Raw genomic sequence first — 24,553 nt, 5'->3', positions numbered from 1 at the left:
CAGAGGAAAGAAACATTAAAGAAGTGATTTGTAGAGAATCCCTCTGCAGTCCCACAACAGAAACCACCATTTATGTTACTTATGCCATTTGGAAAAATGATACATTTATATAAGCTGAGAAACGTGGTGTTAAAAGTGCGTATAAAGTTGGAAGGGTTTTAACTTGTATGCTTTCCTCAAGAAATTGGTTAAGATCTTTGATTGATAGCTCTTATTTTAATTATATGGATAATATGTGGGTATGAAATGATTCAGACACTTAGAATACACAGAACCTTTTTTGAAATAATAGTTTATATATTTAATCTTTTAATTTTACCTTGATACAATGCTTATATAGCCACATACTTCCTGATTAGTCCCTGAGGGAAATTAAAAACAAAAAAAACAATATTATGAGGTGAATAAAAATGAAGGAAAGGATGAAGAGAGAGTTGTTTTGTGTGGGGATGGGGTAAAAGATCATAAAGGATTTGGGTAAGGAAAAAGAAAACTTGGTGAGTCTTACTGGAAGGAAGTTACACATTTATTACAGAAGAGAGAATGAAAAATTGGAATTTGACTCTGATCACTATAATTATCAGTAATGGTCAATTGTAATTATTATAATTTAGAAAAATGAAGGAATCTGGCTGGCACTAGGCATTTAATTACCGTGTTATGACCACACTATTTGGAAAGCTTTCATTTGCATTCATGGAGATGAGTAATTTCTCTTTGATTTAATGAGAAGAAAGCAAATTTCCTCTGCTTTACTAATATCTTACAACCTGCTGGAGAAATTTCACATTCATATTCCTTTTACGTGAATATTCAATCTGCATTATTATCACAAAGGTATAACAACTTTTTCTCTCCTTTATTGTAAATACTCTCTCTCTTTTTCTTTTCTTTTTTTTTTGAGAGAAGCATTTATAGTCTGGACTTAAATGAAGTATAGTGGCCTATGCCTTACCAGTGAATAGATAGCTCTAGCTGCAAAACATTCACGAAATGGAGCATCTCATTCATTAAAACTTAGTATTTCTGTTTTGCATTTATAGATGACTTTATTCTGTTTTTCTGATAAAAGCTTTCCTATTCATTATTTCACCTTTACTGTAAGAGTTTATATATTCCTATTTTTCTGATAAGAAATCTGAGTTAGAGAACTGAAGATTTTTTTCTTTTCCTTTCCTATTTCTTGTCTTCTTTTTTCTTTCTTGACCGAATGTGTATTTCTGTGATGTGAGACAAAGGTCTAAATTTATTTTCTTAGAGATTATTCATTATACCAGTGATACATTAAATACACCATCTTTCCTCTTGGATATGAAATATCACTTTTATCATATATTAATTTTTTCTGTGCATCTGGGCCTACCTATCTACACATTTATCTACACATATATATGTGTATATATTCTTTATGAACTCTCTATACTCTTTTTTTAACACCGTATTATTTTGATCACAACTACATAGTCAATTTAAATATCATATAAAACATATTTCATTCTAACTCATGGAAATAAATAGTATAGAAGAATCTCTACAGAATAGTATAAAACACTTTTAAGAATTCAATAGATAATGGATAAGGGTTATAAACTGATAATTCTTGGAAGAAGAAGAATAACTGCAATACAGTAAAAAAAACTGAATTAAAATTCAATGCGAGGCTTATTTTTTACACATTAATGAAGGAATAAAAAGAAGAAAGCAAGCATTTTAAAAAGGAGAGAGAGCAAAGTGTTGGCATAGGAATTTCTAGTGCTCTTCTTCTCCCTAGAATCATCACTTTGAACAACATTCCATGTATGAAAATGGAAAATCCTTCACAAGAGCTAAGGATTCCAAGTAAGGGAGTACAGCACCTGGGTAAAGCATAAGAAAAGATTCATTGATGAGGGTAGGAGGATAGATACACATTACACTCATCACCCCTTCCCCAAGCCCAGGCATCATAGTGGAAAGTAAGATCTCCACCTCATGGAAGAAGGACAGTTAAGTCATCACCTGACTTCACGGCAGACCCCAGAGCCAGCTTATCCTAGCACCAGACATACTCTCGTAGCCCTAGGTGGCTCCCTGAAGACTCCTGTGAACCCAGACCCCCAGATTATCCCAGCATCTGCTAATTCAGTAATCAAAATCCTCTCAACAAAGAAAAGCTCAGGACCAGATGGTTTCACAGTAAATTTTACCAAACGTTTTAAAAGAGCGAACACCAATCCTTCTCATGGTCTTCCAAAAAATTGAAGAGGGAAGATTCTCAGTCTCATGAGACCAGCCCTTACTCTCATTCCAAAGCCAGAGAAGGAAAGAAAGAAAACTATAGACTAGTATCCTTGATTAATATAGATGTAAAAATTCTCAACAAATTATTAGCAAACTGTAGGAGTGCTGGCAAAACTGACTCCATCTTTAGCTGTCCATCTTGTTCATGCCCACAGAGAACTCCCTTGGTGCTTTGTGTCCCAGACCTCCTGGAGGTTAATGTGGACCCTGACTAAAATGTGTGAGGGCTTGTTCTGATCTTCCCTAAAGATGGTGCCATTTTAGCTAACTACCCTGTGACCTCACTACCATGCCCCTCGATCCATAAAAACTAGAAGTTAAGGTCTGAATAGGTGTAGAGAAAGGGCAGAGAATAGAGGCTGCATACCACCTGAATTGCCTGTCCACTCAATTAACCCCTGTCAGTAAGTTACCCTGAATAAAATTCTGTGTAAATGGTGTAGAGTGGCTTGTTTATTTTTTTGTTCTCAGTCTGGAGGATACATTACTGACCCTCCTCCACTTTCTAACACAAATTAGATTTAATACCATATTTTAAAATATCCTCTACGATGATCAAGTCGGATTTATCTCTGGGATGCAAGACTGGTTCAACATATGCAAATCAGTAAATGTGATGTACCACATTAATAGAATAAAAGATAAAAATGATTATTTCAATAGTTGCAGAAAATCATTAAAATTTAATGTCCTTTCATGATTAAAACTCAACAAATCCAATATAGAAAGAATGGACCTCGAGGGGCGCCTGGGTGGCTCAGTGATTAAGTGTCTGCCTTCGGCTCAGGTCATGATCCCACGTCCTGCTTTGGGCTCCCTGCTCTGCTGGAGGCCTGCTTCTCCCTCCCCCACTCCCCCTGCTGTGTTCCCTCTCTCACTGTGTCTCTCTCTGTCAAATAAATAAATAAAATCTTAAAAAAAAAAGAATGTACCTCAACATAATAAAGGCCAAATATGAAAAACCTACAGCTAACATCATATTCAGTGGTGATAGGTTAAAACCTTTTTTCTAAAATCAAGCACATGAGAAGGTGTCCACTCTCACCACTCCTATCCAACATAGTACTGGAAGTACTAACTAGAGCAATCACACAAGAAAAAGAAACAAAATGCATTCAAATTAGAAAAGTAGAAGTAAAATTTTCTCTGTTTGCAGATGATATGATTTTATATATAGAAAATCCTAAAGACTTCATGGGGTGTCTGGATGGCTCAGTCAGTTAAGCATCTGCCTTTGGCTCAGGTCATGATCCCAGGGTCTTGCCATCGAGCCCCACGTCGGGCCCCCTGCTCAGCGGATTGTCTTCTTCTCCCTCTCCCTCTGCCGCTCCCTCTGCTTGTGGTCTCTCTCTCTCTCTCTCAAATTTAAATAAAATGTTAAAAAAAGAAAAGAAAAGAAAATCCATAAAACTTCACCAAAAAAACCTGTTAGATCTAATCAATGAGTTTGGTAAAGTTGCAAGATACAAAATCAATATACAGAAATCAGTTATGTTTCTATATACTAATAACAAAATATCTGGGAAAAAATCCCCTTCGCTGTAGCATCAAAAACAAAATATACTTAGGAATAAATTCCACCAAAGATCCGAAAGATCTGCACATTGGAAAATATAAGACACTGGTGAAGGAAATTGAAGAAGATGCAAAGATAACTGGAAAAATGTTCATGGGTTGGAAGAATTAATATTGTTAATATGACTATGCTACCCAAAGCCATCTATACATTCAATGCAATCCTATCAAAACTCCAATGGCATTTTTTACAGAAATAGAAAAAAAAACACCTAAAATTTGTATGGAACCACAAGAGACCCCAAATAGCTGAAGCCATCTCAAGAAAGAAGAGCAAAGTTGGAAGCATTACTTCCTAATCTCAAATCATACTACACAGCTAGAGTAATTAAATCAAAATGGTACTGGCATAAAAACAAACACAAACCAATGGAACAGAATCAAGTTCCAGAAACAAACTCATGCATGTATGGTTAAATATTTGACAAGGGAGCCATGATACCCAATGAGGAAAAAATAGTCTCTCCAGTTAAGGTGTTGGGAAAACTGGATATCCACATGCAAAAAAATGAACTTGAACCCCTAATAACACCACTCACAGAAATTTAATCAAAATGGCTTGAAGACAAAAATGGAAGAGGAAGATCCAAAACTGTAAACCTAATAGAAAAAAATAGTTTAAAATCTTCTTGACATTGATCTTAGCAACAATTTTTTTGGATATGACATTAGAAGCACAAATAACAAAAGCAAACATAAATAATTGGGACTATATTTAACTACAAAGCTTCTGCATAGTAAAATAAACATTCACCAAAATGAAAAGGTAACCTACAGAATGAGAGAAAAATATCTGCAAACCATCTTTTCATAAGGGGTTAATATCCAAAATATATAAGGAGCTCATATAACTCAGAAAAAAAGTACAATTCAAAAATGAGTAAAAGACTTGAATTGACATTTTTCAGAAGAAGACATGCAAATGACCAGCAGGTACATGAAAGGTTCTCAACATCACTAATCATCAGGGAGAAGCACATCAAAATCACAGTCAGATACCACTTCACACCTGTTAGAAGGGCTATTATCAAAAAGAGGAGAAATAACAAGTGTTGGCAAAGAGTGGAGAAAAGGGAAGACTCATGCCCTGTTAACAGGAATGTAAATTGGTGTAGCCCCTATGGAAACAGTATGAAGTCTCCTCTAAAAACTAGAGCTACCATTTGATCCAGCAATCTCACGTCTGGGTATGTATCCAAAGGAATCAAAATCACTGTCTTGACATGATATCTACACCCCCATGTTCATAGGAGCATTATTCACATTAACCAAGACATGGAAAAAAGCTCAGTGTCTGTCAGTGGATAAATGGATAAAGAAAATGTGTTATAACAGAATGTCATTCATCCATATGAAAGAAGGAAATCCTGTCTTTTGTGAAAATATGGCTGGACCTCTAAGACATAATGCCAAGTAAAATAATTTGGACAGAGAAAGATAAATATTGTGTTTTCATTTGTATGTGGAATCTAAAAAAGCTGAAGTTTGGAAATAAATATTAGTATGCTGGTTGCCAGGGGCTGGGGAGAGTGGGGGAAATGTGGAGATATTGGTCAAAAGGTACAAACTTCCATCTATAACATGAATAATTTCTGGGGATCTAATGTACAGCAAGGTGATTAGTTAACAATACAGTATTACATAAAAGTTAAGAAAGTAAATTGTAAAACTCACCACACACAAAAAATGGTAAGTATTTGAGCCAGTGGATATATTATGTAACCTTATTGTGGTGAACATTTCACAGTATAATGTGTATCATATCATTGTGTTGTACACTTTAAACTTATGTTAATGACAATAATGTCTCAGTAAATCTGGAAAAAGAGAAATCCCGCATTATGTATGTCTTTATGAGCATCGAATAAATTGTGGAAGGTTATATACTACACCTTGGAGAAATAGGGTTACCTAAATGAGGCAGGAATAAAAATGGAGATGAGAGGCGCCTGGGTGGCTCAGATGGTTAAGCGTCTGCCTTCGGCTCAGGTCATGATCCCAGGGTCCTGTCCTGGGATCGAGGCCCACATTAGGCTCCCTGCTCCACGGGAAGCCTGCTTCTCCCTCTCCCTCTGCCTCTCCCACTGCTCATGCTCTCTCTCTCTGTATCTCTGTGTCTCAAATGAATAAATAAAATCTTTAAAATAAAAAAAAATGGAGATGAAACTAAACTTTTTCCAATATTTTTAACTTATAAAGCACACATTTATTGGTTTTGCAATTTAAAAATGGAGTGCAATAAAAATTAGAAAAAAATGTAGTTTGTGAACATCTAGAGAATTATAAAACGTTAACATAATTTCAAAACAATAAGAATTGTTATCATACACCTTACTTTGGATTCTCTAAAATCAGACACTGAAATAAAGATTTGTGCTCAAGCAGTTTATTGGGAAGGGTACTAAAATATTCTTGGATGTGGGAAAGTGAGGTGGGAGGGAAGGCAGTCAATATAGGGTATGTTATCCAAACACTTGGGCACTGTGAGTTATCCTGGCCAAGGGCTAAAAAAATTGGGGTACTGATATACCAGCTCTAGTCATATGGACGCTAATTCCTGAGGGAGACAATAGCTTTTGCCTTTTGAAAAACATTATACATTATACATTAGCTTTTGTCTTCTGAAAAACTATTCCAATCAGGGTACTAAATCACTTTAAATAGTCTCGTCTGCAATTTGTAAACATTTAGTTTAATGTTTGTGTGTGCATATTTTCTCTTTTACTAAAGTGAGATTTACCTAATAATCCATAGGTAAAAAAGGTGAGTCTAAAGGCAGATAGGCTGATTTCTTATATATACTTTGATGCCTCTGTCTTTTAACCTAATAGCTGTCATATTAAATATATATAATCTTACATGTTTATATCAATTCCTATTTTTAGAAGAGCTGTTCTCTTTTACAGATTTGGCTATTTTATTATTAGGCACAATATCTGCAACATTTTGAAAGTTTCAATACTTTTCAACATTTTAAAATTCTCTTTCCATTCTCAAAATGAACCATGTCCATTTGAAAACTTGAGAAGTTTTTCTCAAATGTAAATTGGTGTATCTTATTACCCAGTTATCTTATTCCCCAGCCTTTGTAAATGAACTACAAATAGAGTAATTTTTAGTAATAAGTCTATTTTCTATTAAATTCTCATTTAAATTTTGTTGACTTTGTTGCATGAAAGGAGTAAATCTTTAGATTGATTGATTTGATCAACGTTCTGGGCACTTGTCATATTCTTTGTTGACCATTGATTTCACATCCAGCTGACTTCAAAATGACTAAGCGACAAGGTGATTTCTCTCTTCTTTCTGTCCCTTCTACAGTCAACCTTGTTTAGAACCTGTTTATTGATATTTCCATTGTAGTACGACATGAAGTTGTTTTTATAGTACAGTGTCCATTAGGTTATTATTTCCTTAGATTTGTTCAAGGACTAATGAGATACCTTTCTGTAAGTAGCCACAACAGAGTTTGCAAAAATATGTAAAATGGAAGTGATTAATAAGAGGATAGGGTTCAAAGACTATTTTATTTCATTTTGAAAATGGCTGGAGAAAAGCTATATATGCAAGGAACTCTTGTAGTCTCATTAGATCAAAATAATTAAAATCTTTTTTCCCCTCTATAGCTCTAGCAGAATCAAAACGAGGAAATCTCTTAGGTATTCTGAATTGTAAATCTCATTTCTGAAGATGGATCTAGCAATGATAACACCGTTAGAAAAAGAACTAAAATGCAAATAGTAATAATTGATTATGTGACTTATGCCCATTGCTAGTAACATCGGATTTCAAGAAAAATAAAATTAAACTCCCTTTCAATTCCTTCTGTTTATATTTCCACCAATCATAAACCTTGCTGACCTGGTTTTGTCATATAATTCATTCCCCAGGAAAACAAGACAAACCTGTGGGAGCTGAAGTGAATTTTACCTTCCCCGTATTCACTTTAATCCACATCAATATTTTAAAAGGGTTAATGGACAAGTGGTTATCCTGCTGTGTAGAGTTTGTAAATAGCCAGACTAGGCCCTCTACTGGGAGAGGCTTTTTAGTTATAAGTCTGTTGTGAAAGAAATCCAACTCAGCCTAACTTTAAAAAATGAGGGCATTTACTGTATCTAATAACTGTGAACTCCAGATCGGATGGAGACCCCGTCAGTCAATGGTGTAGTTCTAGTCCAAATCTAAAGGCCTAAAAACCAGGAGAGCTGATGATGTGATTTCCAGTCTGAAAACCAGCAGGCTCAAGACCCCAAGAGCAGCTGAATTTTCAGCTTGAGTCTGAATGCAGGAAAAGATTGATGTCCCAGTTCAAACAGGCGGGAGGAGCTCCCTCAGCCTTTCTGCTCTATTCAGGTCTTCAATTGTTTGGCTGAGGCCCACTCACATTAAAGAGAACAGTCTGCGGGCGCCTGGGTGGCTCAGACGGTTAAGTGTCTGCCTTCAGCTCAGGTCATGATCCCAGGGTCCTGGGATCGAGTCCCACATCGGGCTCCCGGCTCAGCGGGGAGCCTGCTTCTCCCTCTGACCCTCTCCCCTCTCATGCTGTTTCTCTCTCGCTCGCTCTCTAAAAAATAAATAAAATCTTTAAAAAAAAAAAAAAAGAGAACAATCTGCTTTACTCAGTCTCCCTATACAAATGTCAGTCTCATCCAGAAACTCTCTTAGACATACCCAGAATAATATTTGACCAAATATCTGGGCACTCTGTAGCCCAGTTAAGTTGACACGTAAAATAACCATCACAAATAGCAATGACAAAAGTAAATATGAATATCAACTGACTTTACCTTCAATTCTATGTCAGCACAACACATAGGCACACAAAAATTAAGATAATTCAAGGACAATTTAGTAAAGGCATATGCAGGGTACAAGGAAACCTCAAAACTTAGTGCAATACCTGACAAAGAGAGTATTGAGTCCAAGGCAGTTTTTTATAATATTTTGAGTTGAATGTTTAGTGTATTTTCTGCCTTTTCATCACTCAAATTTAGAGAGAACAAGAAATTTTATCTGAATACAACTTTCAATTACATATAACTTGGGCTACATCTTATAGATTTTACTGTTCTGTAATTTTACTTTGATGTGATCATTAATTAGGAGAGGAGATCTGTCTGGGAAAAAGCAGGCTAAAATATACTAACTTTTCTACTGAACCAACTTGACTATCTACAAGCATAATGTACAAAACATAGTATTTTTTAAATATCTGGTTGATTGGGTTTTGAAAAGTGAACTCTCTTATCAATTTATAGTTTTGTACATTTTGGACAGAATGTGGTCTGTGTAGTTTGCTTTTCATCATCAAAATTTATTTGCTGCATAAAATATGGCAAATTTTCTAATTCTTCTGTGTGTGCTAAGGAGAAAGAAAGGCATGTGCTTTGTTTTCAGGCTACAGAATTCTAGATCTAGATGTAATATCTTAATTTTAACTTCTCAATTATGTTATTTCAATTCTCCGTGGCCAAATTTATTTCTGTCTACTTGATTTATCATTGGTTGATAACAGTGTGTCAGCATAACATATAAACATTAAAAGAGTAAAGATAATTTGAATAATAAAGCCATGATGATAAGAAGAATCCTGAACATTTGTCTAAGCTATTTTGTCTCTCATAGACAACTTGCCACATAAACATCTATGTCACATTAGTTCTAATGGTTTCCTATTGTTGCTGTAACAAATAACCACAAACTTAATAGCTTTAAAACATACACATTTGTTCTCCTGCAGTTCTGGAGGTCAGGAGTCTGAAATGGCTTTCACTGGGCTAAAATCAAGGTGTTGGGTTGGCTGCATTTCTTCTGAAGGCTCTGGAGAAGAATCTTTTCCCCTTGCTTTTTCCAGTTGCTTGAGGCTATCTGCATTCCTTGGCTCATGACCCCATCTTCCATCTTCAAAGCCAGCAGCTAGTATTGTCAGATGGTTATATCTGTCTTTCTCTTTGTCTAACCTCTGCTTCTGTTACATTTCCTCCTCTGACTTGCCAACCTCCCTCTTTCACTTATGTGGACCTTTATGATTATACTGAGCCCACCCAGATAATTCAGAATAATCTCTTGATCTCAAGATGCTTAGTTTAATCATAGCTGCAAAGTCACTTTTGACATGTATAATAGCATATTCACATGTTCCAGTAATTAGGACATGGATGTTTTTGAGAGGCCATGATTCTGCCTACCATACCAGGCACTTCTGAAATTTTTTCCCAAGACTTTCAGGGACGTAGACCATATATCTACATTGCTGCAGTCATTTGCTTCTTATCATAAATGGAATGTAAATATGCTGACCCAATGTTATCATCTATTTTTTAAATCTCAGAAAAATGTTTAATAAACTGAATTTTAGAATCATTGTGTGACTATATGTTGGCTTTGACCTTTGGACAACTTACTTATGTTTTAGTAATGGTGTCTTTTGGTTTTCATATGTTAATCTGCAATTCATTTAATATACAATGATTTTTATCATGTTTTAAAGTGTGCCAAAAAGTTTCTAATTACGATTAGTAACCTGCTAATGGGCAGTAAGGAAAATATAAACTCATTTTAGACTTTACAAAGGTAATTTTTTAATTAATTTAATTAATTCTTTAATTTTAATTAAAGAATAATAAGATAAATGCCTTTCTTTCTGTGGTTTAAATGGACCTACTTTTTGCTTTTTAGAGCTAGGAAGGAAGAAATATGACATAATATTTGTCAAAGATATATGGCTAACACATAAATTAAGCATAGAAATGGCACCTTTTATTTATTACAGATATGTAGTATTGAAATTAGGCCAATTAAAACCCTGCAATCACCTTTAAGTGTTCTAATGAAAGGAAGAGTTATCAATGCAGCAAACTTCATTGTTTTCTTGTTTTGAGAAATTGCCACAGGCATCCCAAACTTCAGCAACCACCACTCTGATTAGTTAGCAGCCGTCAGCATTGAGCCAATACCCTCCACAAGCAAAAAAGATTACAACCTCCTGAAAACTCAGATGATGGTTAGCATTTTTTAGCAATAGAGCATTTTTTAATTAAAGTATTCGATTAAAGTGTAAGACTGTTGAATCACATACCTGTACCTCTGAAACAAATAATACATCATATGTTAAAAAAAAAAAAAGAAGATAGTAGGAAGGGAAAAATGAAGGGGGGGAAATTGGAGGGGGAGATGAACTATGAGAGACTATGGACCCTGAGAAACAAACTGAGGGTTCTAGAGGGGAGGGGAGTGGGGGGATGGGTTAGCCTGGTGATGGGTATTAAGGAGGGCACGTATTGAATGGAGCACTGGGTGTTATATGCAAACAATGAATCATGGAACACTACATCAAAAACTAATGATGTAATGTATGGTGATTAACATAACATAATAAAATTAAAAAATGCAAAAAAAAGTTAAAAAAATAAAAGTATTATTCTCTAGATATAATGCTATTGTACATTAATAGATGATGTTAAATATAAACATAACTTTTATATGCACTGGGAAACCAAAAACTTTATTAGACTCATTTTATTGCAATACTCACTTTATTGTAGTGGTCTGAAACTGAACCTGAGTTATGCCTATATTGATCTCTATTTTTTTCATAGCTCTTCAAAACAGAAACTTCTGGGCATTCTCTTTTAAAACATTCTTTTTTTGCTCATTTATGGAGAAAATATTTATTTATCCTAGCCCTGATAACTTACTAGCTGAAAGCCTAACACTATTGGGTGGGGGGAAAATAGTTCTAAAGGCTATGTGTTCATCAACCCAAATATAAAACATCTAAGATTGATCTGGCCAGAAACAACAGCAGCAGAAGTACCTTGTGAGTATTTAATCATTTTTTGAAAACTAAATTCACCATTGCAAGTCTTCTAAAGGTCAAAGAAATAAGAAGATATGAAGGAAAACAAAACAGAACAAAAAACCTTAAGTCATATATTGATCTTCACGGCTTTCCTGTTTAGTTACACGGGGATTGTTAGTATCAAAATATGACCTAAAGGGGTGGGGGCATTCAAAATATACCATAACTTCTTATTTTCAATTGAGTGTTGTTGGGAGAATAATATAAATCTCAATAGTAATGATATTACAGGACTTTTTCAATGGACAAATTGGAAGGGTCTGAATTCAAACTAAAGAATTCTTCATTTTATTGTCAAATATTAAGCAGAAAACAACACTATGCTAAACCAGTTAATAAAGAGGTACCCAAGCTGTAGGACTAAGACACCTCTTACAGAATATAAAGTAGTGGCTCAACTTTACACTGTGAACTTATAAAGTGTGGACTTTTGGAATAATTTCCACTTGCTCAAGTAAAAAAGGAGAAATACGTAGGAGGTAGAGAAAAAGTGAAGAATTAGGAGAACTCAGAAGGAAGAAGATGATCTTGAGCAACTTAGAAGCCTCTTTAGATATTTTCTTAAAAGCTTATATTTAGTCACCGATACTGCTTTTTGAAAAGGGTATTGGCAGGTGAGGACTAACATTGTTTTTTAAGCCCTACAGTTATTTAAACATTACAACTTTGAAGGATTCCAGGCATAAAAATTTCTTTTAATATTAAATATATACCAAATAATATTTATAACATATGTAGTTTAAAACAAAAATATAACCAATAGTAGCATTTTAATGCTCAGTTTAAGAAATTAAACATTATCAAAACACTTGAAATTCTTTGATTCCTCCTTTTGCAACCTGATCCTCCTTTCTCTGCCCGTAAATTATTATGTTCTCAATTGTATTTATATAATTCTTCTGCTCATCTTTACAATTTTACATTCAGCTTTAAATGCTTATGAATGTCACATAAGATTGTGTATTGCTCTGAAGATTGCTTTTTAAATTATTGATAATGAGTTTCTAAGGTTCATCCATGTGCATTTCCATAGGTTGTTCAATGTCAGGGTAGAATATTCTAGTCTATGAATATATAGCTATTTATAGCCCAAGCTTCTGTCCAAGGACATTTGGGTTATTTCCTTTTTTTTTTTCCCTATTACAAAATAATGTTGTTCTGAAAATTCTTGGATGCATCTTCTGGTGCATAAAGGGAAGAGTTTTCTCTGATGTACATCAATGGAAGTAAAATTTCTGAATTAATTCATTTCAGTTGACTAAATATGCCAAATTGTTCTTCATATTGGCTACACTCCACCCAACATTCTTTTTTTATTTTTAAGATCTTATTTATTTATTTGAGAGAGAGAGAGCATGAGCCATGGTGGGGCAGGGGGCAGTGGTGGGCAGAGGGAGAGAGAGAAGCAGACTCCCCACTGAGCAGGGAGCCCAAAGCAGGGCTCGATCCCAGGATCTTTGGATCATGACCTGAGCTGAAGGCAGATACTTAACTATCTGAGCCACCCAGGTGCGCCTCCTCCCAAAATTCTATAATGGGTTTTGATCTACATAATTTTGAATTTGGTATTATCAAACAATTTAATTTTTACCCATGCAGTAGATATTAAATATTGTCTATTTGAAAACTTTAATGTCTATTTTCCTGATTACCAGTGAGGTTTAATAACTTTCTATATGTTTATTAGTTACTTGTTTTTCTTTTATATGTTTGATCTGTTCATAATTTTCTGTATATATGCTGTTGTGATGCTTGTCTTTGTCCTCTTGATTTACAGAAGTTCTTTTTATACTTTTGATACTAAATATTTGTCAGTCATATATGTTGCAATATATTTTCACTTTCCTTATATGTATATTGATGATTTGAAATTCTTGATTTTGAGCAGTCAAGTTTGTTAATCCTTACTTTTATTATGTTTCTGTGTCGTTTTGTGTCTTGTAAAATTTCTTTTTTATTCTCAAGTCTCTCAAATATGTGCTGTGATAGTTTTATTATGTGTCAACTTCGTCAGGCTACAGAACTCAGTTACTTAAACACTAATCTAGGTGGTGCTATGAAGGTATGTTCTAGATATGGCTAAGATCTATAATCAGTCGAATTTAAGTGAAGGAGGTTGCCCTTGAATAATCAAGGTGGGCTTCATCCAATCAGTTGAAGTGGGCTTCATCCAAATAATTGAAATTTGAAAACTGGGGTTTCCTGAAGAAAAAACTCTGCCTGAAGACTACTGCTTTAATTCCTGCATGAGTTTCCAGCCTGAAGAACTGCTCTGGAATTCAGATTTGCCAGTTCCCACAATCACCTGAGTCAATTCCTTAAAATTAATTTCTCTTTCTCTCTTTCTCTTTCATCTATTGCTTCTGGTTTTTTTTTTCCCCCTTTGGAAAATCTGATGGATACATGCACTTATATTATTTTCAGAAATGTTTGTTCTTTAATGACTCACATTTAGATCTTTTAGAAAACTGAAATTGATTTTGGTTGCATAATCAAGTAGGGATAATATTTCCAATATTATTTATTGTGTAGCCTCTCTTACCAACTAAAATATAATACCAGTTCTGTCATAGACCAAGTTTCTGTGCCCATGTGAATGTATAACTGATTCTCCATTCTATGCCATCATTCTTTTCATTTTTACTGAGGAAATACCAAACTATTCTAATTACTATAGCTTTAGAAAAAAACCTTGGTATCTAGTGAGGCCATAAAAATTGTAAACTGCCATAAATTTATACTTCTGAGATTTTGATCACATTAAATGATATGAATCAAGTTAGAGAAAACTGATAATTAAACATACTATACATTTTTACCAATAAAAATTGATTACATAACCATTTATTTAGGAATTTTGTAAGTTTTTATATATGTGATTTAAAATTTTCTCTTTAACATTCTTACATGTTTTGTGATCTTTTTAATCTGCTTGCTATTGGAACTAGTACCACTTTTTAAATCATATATTCTGTCAATATAAATTCAGTTAACTTTGTATTTAGATTTTTATATCTAGAAAACTTACTAAACTTTGTTATTATTCTTTTGGGTTTATCAATATATAATTATATCTGTGACTAAAATAATTTATTATTTATTCTCTAATCATTCTTTATTTTATTTTATTTCTTACAATGTTAAGTCCAAGGGTAAGAGTGAATATTCAGGCTTTTTTCTACTTAAAAGAGAATAATCTATCTGCTTTAGGTTTTATTGAGCTATCCATTCTTAGGGAAATTTTCTTGTATTTACAGATTGATATAAATTTTGCATGGATTCCTTTTAAAAGGTTTTTAGTGCCTTTTCTGCATCTGTTGATATTTTCATTTGATTTTTCTCTTATTTAAAAAATAAGACTAACTTGGTCATTATATATTATGGCTTTGTTGATCACTGAATTTAGTTTTCTATTAATATATATAGGATTTCTGCATCTAAATGTATGAATGAGATTGACCTGTAGTTTTCTAATTTTATAACTTTTATCCTTTTTTATTTTATTTATTTTTTCAGTTTTATTGAGATTTATTTGACATATAACATTGTAAGTTTAAGATGTAAAATATGTTGATTTTGTGCACTTATATATTGTTAAATAATTACCACTATAGTGTCAGCCAACACCTCCATCCTATCACATAATTACCAATTTTGTGTGTGTGTGTGTAGGTGTGTGTGGTAAGAATATTTAAGATCTACTCTCTCAGCACTTTCAAGTATATGGTAAAGTATTATTAAATATAGTCACCATACTATACACTAAATCTCCAGAACTTTTCATCTTGTAACTGAAAATTTATATTCTGACCAGTACCTCCCTATTTCCTACCCCCTACTCTTGGGTAACCAACATTCTACTCTCTGTTTCTGTGAGTCTTGAATTTTAGATCCATATATAAGTAATATCATATAGTATTTTTCTTTCTTTGTCTGACTTAATTCATTTAGCGTAATAGTCTCAAAGTCCATCCATGCTTTTGCAAATGGAAGGAGTTCCTTCGTTTTTATAACTAAATAATATTCATATATATGTGATAGTATATATTCATATTATATGATATATATGATACATATTGAGACATGTATTAGTAACATATGTGTTAAATATATCACATATCTATAAATCTATAACACATACTCATATGTATGTATGATATATATATATCACATTCTCTTTATCCATTCATATATTGACAGGTATTTAGGTTGTTTCAGTGTCTTGGCTATGGTGAATAATACTACAAAGAACATGAGAGTGTAAAATATTTCTTCAATACCCTATTTTCATTTCCTTTGGGTATATATTCAAAAGTGGTATTGCTGGATCATATAGTAGTTCTATAATTAATTTTTTTTAAGATTTTATTTATTTATTTGACAGAGAGAAAGAGACAGCGAGAGAGGGAACACAAGCAGGGGTAGAGGGAGAGGGAGAAGCAGGCTTCCCGCTGAGCAAGGAGCCCAATTCCAGGCTCGATCCTGGGACCCTGGGATCATGACCTGAGCCGAAGGCAGACACTTAATGACTGAGCCACCCAGGCACCCCTATAATTAATTTTTTAAGGAGCTTCCATACTGTTCTCCATACTGCCAGTACGGACTGACATCCCCACCAACAGTGCACAAGAGTTCCTTTTTCTCCACCTCCTTGCCAATACTTGCTATCTTTTGTCCTTTCAAAGAGCCATTCTAACAGGTGTGAGGTGGTATCTCATTGTGGTTTTGATTTGCATGTCCCTGAAGATTATTAATGTCAAGCACCTTTTCATGCACCTATTGGTCATCTGCCTGTCTTCCCTTTCTTTTTTTTTTTTTTTCAGTGCAAAAAGGTGCTTTTATTATAGCACAGGTACAGGATCTGTGATTGGGATTGTGAGCAGTAACTGATCATATACATGTTGTATTCTGAAAATTTTGAATTCATTGACTAGCTTAACATTTTTTGGCAGTATCTTTAGGATTTTCTATATATAAGATCCTATAATCTGCGAACAGAAATAACTGTATTTTTTCCTTTTCAATTTGGATTTCTTCTGTTTCTTTTTCTTGCCTGATTGTTTCTGGCTAGGACTTCCAGTACTGTGTGGAATAGTAGTGGTGAGAATGGGCACCCTTGTCTTGTTTCTGATTTTAGAGGAAAAGATTTCAACCTTTCACTATTGAGCATGATGTTAGATGAGGGCATATATGGCCTTTATTATGTTGAAATACGATCCTTTTATATCCAATCTATTGAGTGTTTTTATCATGAAAGAATGTCATATTTTGTCAAATGCATTTTCTCCATCAGTTGAGAGATCATATATTTTTCATTCTAATATGTACCACATTCATTGATTTGTATATGTTGAACCATTCTTGCACCCTAGTGATAAATCTCACTTGATCATGGTGTATGACAATTTTAGTGTGCTGTGAATTTGATTTGCTAATCTTTTGCTGAGGATTTTTGTAATTATATTCATCAGTTATAGTTTTCTTCTAGTTTTTTTATATGATGTTGCTATCAGAGTAATTCTAGTCTCATAAAATGAGTGTGACAGTATTCTTTCTTCTTCATATTTTGGGAAAAGTTTGAGAAGGATTGGTATCAATTCTACTTTAAAATTTGATAGAATTCACTGGTGAAGTGATCTGGTTCTGGGGTCTTCATTGTTGGGAGGATTTGGGCTACTGATTCTATCTCCTTACTTGTTATTGATCAGTTCAGATTTTCTATTTTTTCATAATTGAATCACAGTAGGTCATATGTCTCTAGAAATTTGTCCATTTCATCTAGGTTATCCAATTTTTTGCATATAATTATTCATAATCATCTTTAGTGATCCTTTGTATGTCTGTGCTGTCTCACAGCATTTGGTCCCCATTTCATTTACTTCTGATCTGATGTGAGCTTTTTTTTTTCTTTTTCCTTAATGTTTAGGTGTTTATCACTATAAACTCTTAGAACTACTTTTCTTCCACCCCATAAGTTTTGGTATATTGTGTTTCAACTTATTCTTGTTTGTTTCAAGATTTTTTTAAAAAGATTTTATTTTTAAGTAATCTCTACACCTAGTGTGGGGCTTGAATTTACAACCTTGAGATCAAGAGTTACATGTTCCACCAACTGAGTCAGTCAGGCACCCCTGTTTTGAAGTATTTACTGAGTTTCCTTTTGATTTCTTCTTTGACCCATTGGTGGTCCAGAAATGTGTTGTTTAATTTCTATATATTTGTGCATAGTTGGAGGGGAATAGCTACAGATGAGTATGGTGATGCTGGTCAGTAATAGAAAACAGTGCCTGATCCAGGTCCATAAGCAACTGTGTGGTTCCTGGCTGTCAGGTGTGCTCTCTCATGTTTGTACAGTCTCCCTCTGAGCATTGGCCTGGCAGGGGAGGCTGGTGACTGGCATCAGGCTGGTAGCATGCAAATGTGTGGCTGGAGGGGCTAGTCCTAAGTGGGTGTATGCTGGTGGAGTCAGCTTTGGGGTTCTAGGCTTGTGGGGTTTTTTTTTTTAAGATTTTATTTATTTATTTCAGAGAGAGAGAGAGAGAAAGAGAAATAGCACAAATGGGGTAGGGTGGACAGGCAGAGGGAGAAGCAGACTTCCCCCTAAGCAGGGAGCCCGTCTCAGAACTGGATCCCAGCACCCTGAGATCACAAATTGAGCCAAAGGCAGATGTTTAACTGAATGAGCCCTACAGGCGCCCCTCTAGTTTGGCGCTCTGGTGTGGATAAGTGGGGAAAACAGGGAGGGACTCAGGCCGCTGGCATCAGTGACTGTGAATATCTATGAAACAAAAGATGGTGAAATTTGCAAGGGATCTATGGCACTTGTGCTGGCCATGGGTTTCTTCTTTAGGGGCAAAAGCTGCTGGATTTATCTGTGGAGCAGGTCATTGTGAGCTGCAATTACTCCCACTGTGTGTGTGTTATTGGTAGTCTCCGCTTTTTTCTTTGTTCCTAAACATCTCTATCATCTTAGCTTTGTCAGTCTGAGTGGGGTGAAATCAAAATAAAACCTTTGTGCAGGTCCCTGAAAGGCTGAGGAGGCTGGTTGTTTTACCCTGCTTTTCCTTTCTCAGTGAGGGACCTCTTTCTAGTTGGTGCTGTGCAATGCTGTATCTTGTTTTTAATGTCAAGGTTATTGTGTAGGAAAGCAGTCCTGGGCTACTGAAACCATGCTTGTTCCCAAGAAAAATATGTCTTCAGTGTTAGCTCTTCACTAATACCTGGGAGATGAATAATGAGCCCTTGGAATATTCTGCCTGATAAAGGTATTTTGTATGCCTGAGGCTTTGGACCACTTCATACCAGTTTTGATCAGATAGTTAAAGCCAACAATATGATTTATGGTGAATGCCTATTTTTGATCTAGGGGTCTGAAGTCTGAGTATCTAAATTAGGTCACACAAATGCCTAATAAAAACTCTTGATTCCAAGGCTCATTTGAACTTCTCAGTTGGTAACACTTTTAATGTGTTGTTATATATCCTTGCTGGGAGAATTTAGTGTGTCCATGAGACTCTATTGAGAGTAAACATCTAGAAGCTTGTGCCTGTTTTCTCCTGGCATCTGCCCATGTTCCTTTTTCTTTTCTTGACTTCAGTTGTATGCTTTCACTGTAATAAACTGTAGCCATCACTGTGACAACTTTTCTGAGCCCCGTGAGTCGTTCCAGCTAATCATTGAGCATGAAGGTTGTCTTGGGGCCCCCTGATACAGTTGGCTTCAGAAGTAGAATTCACTAGAATAACACAGACTCACTGAAACATGATGAAAACATTGTTTGGAAAAAGGAAGGGTGACGGGGGTGAGGATGACAAATCCCTGATACCTTGATGGTTACCAAATAGTGGTATGAGTTAGCAGTTGTGTTGTGATCAGTTACCATAGGTAAAAGTTATCAATGGAATTTAGAAATGGTAGACCTATTACCTGAGGAGTTGGCTCACTTGATATATACAAAAACATAATATAATGAGAAACAAGCCAATATTCTATACTTGGTTAATTTTTTTTTTCTGTAATAGAAAAAATGAAAGTAAAGGATGGAGTTGGAATAGGTCTTGGCATCAAATTTTAGCCTGTCTGAGCTATGACCACCTGCTTTAGGGCTGTTTCCAATGGGAAAATGTGTTCTGAAAAACACAGATAGCACTTCTATGATTTATGGTCATCAAGAAGGTAGTCCAGGTAGCAGGTGCATGTTTATGTGTTTGCAAAATCAAGAAACTACTGAAACTGGGGATATATTATGAAAGAGTTTTCTCATTTTGTGGATTAATATAGTCAGCTTCCTGAGGAACCTTTACTAAAGTAAGTTATGATAGTAACTAACTTCAAAGCAACCTTTTTGGTTTTTAATGCTGTGGAATGGAGGAGGATGTTTGTGTTAATGCAGAACTGATATTTTGCTACTGAACCATCAAAACTGGCTGCTGTATGTTATTCAAACACACAACAGGTTTTTCCTAAAGGAACAGCTAGCCTGGTGGACTGAGTAAAAGACATTGTAAAGTTGGTTTATACTGAAAAATGGAATTGTCCTTTCCTTCCTTTGATTGATAAGTGGAACTCCCCAAATAAAGTGGCTAATATGCTGCATATTCAGGGCATGCTGCACTGGTTTTATGATTATTGGGATGTTCATCCATTTAATATTCTCTTTTACTAAGTCATGGTAAATGCTTTAAGTGGGCCCTTGCATGGGTATTCCTTGTCACCTGCTGTAAAAATCAAGTAAAGATCCAAAAAGCCATATCAGATTTATTGTCTCAGCTTTCCCTATGAGACTTAAAGATTCTAAAAAATATTAGAATGATTCACAAGGGAATGGGGAATGAAAAAGAGAATGGTCAAGAGATTCATCCCAACAGGTTGAAAGTCTTTAAATCATTATTAAGGAGTGGAAAGAATAAATGATGAGTTCAAAACAGAAGTCTTCAGAGATTTGATAGACAGATGGGATCCAGGCCTGGTCCCCCAAAATTGAAGAGCTGTAAGTAAATCTGTTCTATTTATCCTAATTTGGAGAAATTAAAAAAAAGAAAAAGAAAAAAACAGAAGGGCAAAGATCACAATGAGAAACCTGAGTTTGAATTACCAGAAAGTGATAGTCTGGTAAACTAAAGAGGATGAAGTTTGACCAGTTTCTTTGCTTGACCCTTGGCTGGGGCCGTAAGACCATAAGCACATGTGTGGACAAAATGAACAGTGATTTGAAAGGAAACTTTCCTGGAGCTCCTTGACATGGAACCCCTGTACACCATGATTCTAAAACTTATTGGTGAAATCCTAACAGGGGCCACAATTATAATGGGAGGATATGGACATGGAATAGTTGATGGGTTAAGGTACAAGTTTGGATAAAAATTAAAATATTTGAGCAGAATTTATATGATGGGGTTATGTCTCTTTTATCTGAATGTATTATTGAGATGAATATTTATATCTGACAAGAAAATATTTATCCTATCTAATATTGTAAAATAGAAGCTATATAAGTTTGTCCTTCAACTAGTATTAATTGGACGTGCTAAATGAAAATTTACAGAATATCACACAGTTGTTAATTGGAGAACAGTATTAGATATCTGGTGGAGAAAAATAAATTATCACTGTAATTAGTGACAAGTTAGAATTTGGAGTACTGATACTGTCAAATCCTCTGGGCAGTTAACCTATGTGACCCATGAGAAAGGAAGATGACTCATAAAGACAAAGAGTAGATTATCAAGGCTTGAATAAAGTAGTACTTCATCTAGCATCAGCAGTCCTTTGTACGGTTTCAAAAGTGTAAAAAATACAAGGTAAAGAAGACTGGAACTTGACGACTGATCCTACAAATGCTTTATGCTCTATTCTCATCTTATAAAAGAGCCAACCAGGTTGCTGCCATATGGGAAGCATCCCAATTTACCTTTATTACATTGCCACGAGGCTAATGAATTCACCAGTTTACTGTCACAATTTGGGTAGAAGAGATTGGAACTTAAGGCAGGTACCAAGTGTAGTAATACACTATCTTGAGATTATAATATCATAAACTGAAGAACATGCTAGGACAGGCTTAAATGTAATGGTGACACCCATGACTAAGTGTGGTTGATATATCCAGGAAAGATCTTAAGACTCACTTAAATGGTGAAATTACTTAGGGAATAACCTAGGCAGGAGACATCCATGATATTCCATGGGCAGCCAAAAGCTGCTGTATTTCCTACCTCTGACACTAAGCAAGAAAAACAGTACTTTGTCAGGTTGTTGGGATTTTGCAGGATACAAATTCCACAGCTAGGAATATTGTTAGCTCCTATCCATAAAACTGCCTGAGAAAAGGCAGTATTTGATGGGAGTCTGAATAACACTAAGGCATGTCGGAATTTAAAAAAAGGAGTGCCTTAATCAATACTTTAGGACTTTTATGGTCCACACTCAGATACAATTCTGAAAATATCTATAACTTGCTTTTACATAGACTGAAGGTTATGGCAAAATCCCATGAGTGCCTCTCAGCAGCAATAGCTGGGAGTTGTACCAGAAAATTTCTAGATGTGGCAGTATGGCATATGCCACTTAAGTGACAATTATTGACTTGCTCTTGGGCATTACTGGAAACTCCCCTATTACTGAGGATCATAAAATTGACCCTAAAACCTAAAATACCCATAATGTCCTCAATAATGTCAGAGAAACACTCTAAGAAGTAAATCAGTGTCCAAAAGAGTTCCATAATATAATGGAAATTGTTTACATAGGAAGATGCTACTTGAGAAATACAAGGAGGTATTTACCATATTCACGAGCAGATAACCTCTTTTCCTCTAGGACTGATTTGAGACCATCTTAGTTGGCACCTGATACTGCCATATGAGAGGTGCCCTGTGAATAGATCGCAACTGATCAAAAGAAAACTGCTTGGTTTATGGATAATCATTGCAAGCACCCTGTTTGAAAGGCCACTGCACTCTGACTCCTATAGAAACTCTGACTGATGAAGGTAAGAACAAATCAACTCTGTGGGCTAAATTGCATGCCATTTTCCTTATAGTGATGGAATAACTGAATGACAATAAGAACCCAGGTGTTGATTTATTTATTTGGGGGTAAAGTGATAGAAGTTTATTAAGTGAAGATACAGAAAAAGCTCTCAGGAAGCCCAGAGAAGGATCCCAACAAGGCTGCCAACAAGGGCTTTTAGAGTTGGTCTTTTATAGAAAGTTAACCAGGGAACTTAAATCCTTTTAACATCTCTATTGGTAACACCTTCAATGGCTTAGTTCCTTTTTAGGGGCTGGTTATGTTTAGATGTATATAAACTCATGAATTTGTATCCTGCCAATGGCCTGGCCATATGTTCAAGAAGATGACAAATGGGAAACTGTGTTGTTAAAGGAATATCTGTATGAGGCATGGACCTAGGGAAATCACCATAGGAATTTATTTGGTGCATTAGGTAGGATGTATTAATGTGCATCAGAAGAACACTTTTGCAGGATCAAAAGCTGATTGGCACCAACAAATGGACATCCTGGTGCAGTTCCTGGAGGGGGTCAGCCAGGTTCATGAAACAAGAGGAAATGGAGCAGCTGCAGCAATGCAGAGATGGATGAGGATGGACATATTCCTGCTTCACTCTCAAAGGCAAAAAATGCCAGCAAGACTTGTTCTGTCTGCCACCAAGAAAGACAATATGCAGATGGCTATGGGGCAGACTCCCCAGGGGCAGGGCCCTGACACATAGCTGGTAAATAGATTATATCAAGCAACTATCAGTAGCCCTGGGATGGTATAAATGGGTTCTGACAGGAATAGACACATTCTGGACTAGGTTTTGCATACCCGATGGTTAATGCAAATGCTCACAATACTATAAAAAAATTGGAACAGAAGATACGGTACCAATTTGGACCACCCAGTTATATTGCTTCAGATGAAGAAATACATTTTTACAATTCATAGCATTCGATGAGGTGCAAAGAGTTATAACATCAAATGGACATATCACATGCATATCATCTTCAAAGAAATAGTTTGATAGAAAACGGACAGCCACTTGAAACATCTGTTGTCTAAAGTGGGAGAATATAAAGGCATGAAGTCCTGACTTACGTGCCTTTGCAAATGTGTGCTCACACTCAGTATGAGGGGGACCAATAGAGGGAATTCACCCCAAAGGGAGGATTCCCCTGCTTTTTGGGGGAATCTGGGGAAGAGACTATGAGGGAAGACTATCTAATTCTTCTCCACATCACCTTAACTTTCTTTTTTTTTTTCCTACTTTATTCAATGGTCTTGAGACTATGGTTGCAACTGTGGGTGCTAAAAGCAGGTATGACCCCTAAGCAAGAAACTGTAGCTACACATTTAAACTTTTATGACAGAAAAGGGCCTGAGGGGGTGGACTGTGCCTTTGCCCCATGTGGAAAAATTGGAGTTGTCAGTAAACACAGCTGTATTGTCTAGTGGTTGGGATACTCTGCTAGTTCTATACCTAGGCAACCCTGAACTGTCTGGATGAGAGTGGGCAGAACAGAAGGTAATTGCTAGACTGGTATTACTGTGGGGGCGAGCACACTGGCTGAACCTAACATTCTTTCCAAAAATGGAAAAGTTTGGGTTAAAATCAATGTCAAAAAGAGAGCAGGAGAAATGGTAGCTGAGAGTGAATGTTACGCAGAGAGGGAAAATCCATATGACATTCGTGCCTTGACAGAGACTCGGAGAAAGAGAATGAAGTTGTCTCTTAGCACAATTATACCAGCTGCCTGAAAGGATGAAGCCACAGGTGCAAGGTCACAACTGTTTTGAAGCCTGGCAAGGTTGAGTGGAAGCCTAGAAACC

The 24,553-nt window shown here is 35.5% G+C and overlaps 1 long non-coding RNA gene across 1 annotated transcript in view; it reads left to right on the top strand.

The window, feature by feature from the left end:
• LOC118008142 overlaps positions 1 to 24,302 on the top strand; it is a 98,396-nt gene extending 74,094 nt beyond the window's left edge. Inside the window, exon 2 of the long non-coding RNA XR_004678596.1 lies at positions 22,538 to 24,302. This is a non-coding gene — a long non-coding RNA (uncharacterized LOC118008142). The remainder of the gene's footprint in view (positions 1 to 22,537) is intronic.
• The last annotated feature ends 251 nt before the right edge of the window (positions 24,303 to 24,553 follow it).

The sequence above is a fragment of the Mirounga leonina genome, unplaced genomic scaffold, assembly GCF_011800145.1.
Source record: "Mirounga leonina isolate KUSES-001 unplaced genomic scaffold, KU_Mleo_1.0 Mir_125, whole genome shotgun sequence".
NCBI lineage: Eukaryota > Metazoa > Chordata > Mammalia > Carnivora > Phocidae > Mirounga > Mirounga leonina.
This window is presented reverse-complemented; position numbering and strand designations above follow the sequence as displayed.